The following is a 2,555-nucleotide window of genomic DNA, read 5'->3' as shown; positions in this document are numbered from 1 at the left end:
GAGGACATTTCAAAATTAATTTTTTTTTTCCCACGATTTATGAGTCATAAACTCTTGAAATACTAAGGGAAAAATGAGCTTTCAAAGCACATGGAATCTCCTTAGATTTCTATCCAAAATCAATTGACGAGCGTAGAAAATACCTACACCATAGCAGTTGTAGAGCAAACCAAACACCAAGCAGCTTACCTTAGGTAGGGCGTACTAGGGGTGCTAATACCTTCCCTTTACGCAACCAGTCCCTTGCCTTAGAATCACTGAAAGACCAGTTAGGGTTCCTAGTGACCAAAATACTAGGTGGCGACTCCCAAAGAACCAAATCAGCAAAACAAAACAAAACGAAAGTCGCCAGTCGAATGTCGCAAAACAAATTTTAAAATAAACCAAATTTTATCCCGGATTTTTTTTGGGGGTGCGACAGGATGGCGACTCCACTGGGGACCCTTGGACTAAGCTTGATTTGTTTGTTTGTTTATGTTATGTGTTATTGGTTTTTGTTTTTTTTATTATTTATTATGATGCTTTGTTTAAAAGCTTTAGCATATATCTTTACATTCTATCAAACATGGCATAGTCATGCATCACTTTATTATTGTTATTATGTTTTGGAGTGCACACATAACTTTAAGTTTAAGTGGGGGACTAGCAGCTTGCCTTATGACTTGAGTCAAGGTTTAAGTTTGTGTAAACCCCAACTCTTTGCTGAGTGTTTAGACTGATTGTGATTGGTACACGTACCATCCCACTATCTGCTAGACCTCCATATCGCCTTTACGAAGGCTAATCACTGGAACAGCAAGAGACCCTCTTTTAGAGACCCAATAGTAAACCTACCCTATGTCTCACGTAGAGAAATTAGAACCTATCCTTAGGGTGTATGTTCCAACATATCTTTTGCATCCAAACAAAATCTAAACCCCAATGCATTTTGAATTGCAGGACTTGTGAACGAAATGGCCATCATCACTAAATCTTCCATCTTAGAATATGGAAAAAATTCTGAAATGTCCCAATTGACTGAAGGAGACTGCCTTAGAAGCGATGCTAAGAAGATGTCACCAATCAAGAACCTAAATTGTGTATTGAATGAGGTGAACAAGTTAACGACTCATTTTCAGAATGTGGATAAAGATGCATTTTTTAGGAAATACGGACGTTTGATGAAAATTGCAAAGGTAGAAGTTTTAAGCCCAGCTGTGCGAGCTTTAGTTCATTTTTGGGATCCAGATTACCGATGTTTTTCCTTTGGAAGCATAGACTTGTGCCCCACGGTTGAGGAATATGGATTGTTGACCGAGTTTCCCAACGACCTGTATCGGATTTATTCTCCTTTAAGATCCGACAAGATCATCCCTGAACTGTCAAAGCTGCTCAGAATCTCCAACTTGGAAAAATTTCAAGAGAAGAATGGTACCGGTTTGAAATGGAGGATGTTAGAATTGGAAAAGAAGTCAGGAGTAGAAAAAGAGAGATTGATTGCCCTAGGTATATTTGGCCTTGTGTTGTTCCCAAGTCAGATTGGTTTAGTGAGTTTGGAGGCCGCTGCTGCTTATGTGGAGTATGAGAATACACGAATCAATCCAGTGGCGGCTATCTTAGCCGAAACAATTTTGACACTTAACCATTGTAGGAGGGCCGGAAAAGGAGCAATGAGATGCTGCACGCAACTGTTGTATATTTTGGATGGTTAGCCATATCGAGACAAAAGAAACCTGTCTTCAATAATTTTTTGGTGGTTCACCAAAAACCCCTCAAGTTAGTAGAAGAAGAAGAATGAGGAGATCTAGACAACCAGGGTTGGGTTGATAAATTAGAAGGTTTACCTAATAGCGAGTTTAAGTGGAGGGCCCCATGGGTAACGTCAGTGAAGGTCCTAATGAGTTGTGGACAAAGGCGTTGGGTACCATTGGTGGATCACGGTTTTATGTGAGTTATGCTCCTGCTTAGTGGTTAAGACAACTATGGGGGCATGCAGTTCGTTCCCAAGACTATGGAATTGCTCAATTCTCTGGTTTGTTCAAAGATCCATGGCAGAAGAGGTTTTGGAGATCATCAAGCAAGATTGGAAGCATCTAGTGTTGGTTGGAGATGGAAGGGTTAAGAGATCCAAGTGTGAGCGAAGGATATGTAAAATGGAAGAGACTCAGCCACTTCAGCCACCCTCGCGTAGAAGCTAAATCTCCTCAAGATGTAGCGGAGCCTATTAAGAGAAAAAGGGTGAACATTGAAGATGATTCAGCTGCTTCAGCCATGCCTTATGTAGAAGTCAAATCTTCTCCAACTGAAGAGTGAGCCTATCAAGAGAAAGAGAGTTAGTAATGAAGAAGACTTGAGAAAGGCAAGTGGAGAGACTTTACGAAGAATTGAGCAAGAGCAGAAAAGACAAAGCAATGTTGGAAGAAATGATGCTAGAACAGGATAAATGAGAACATTTTTCTAGATGAGCAAATACAGTCTAGAGATGAGAAAATAACAAAGCTGGAGTTAAAGTTAGTTGAGGAGAAGATTGCTAAGGAAGGAAGTGAGAAGGAGCTTAAAGGGATGAGTTTGGATTG

This window comes from Populus alba, chromosome 19 (genome assembly GCF_005239225.2).
Source record: "Populus alba chromosome 19, ASM523922v2, whole genome shotgun sequence".
Classification (NCBI taxonomy): domain Eukaryota; kingdom Viridiplantae; phylum Streptophyta; class Magnoliopsida; order Malpighiales; family Salicaceae; genus Populus; species Populus alba.
This window is presented reverse-complemented; position numbering follows the sequence as displayed.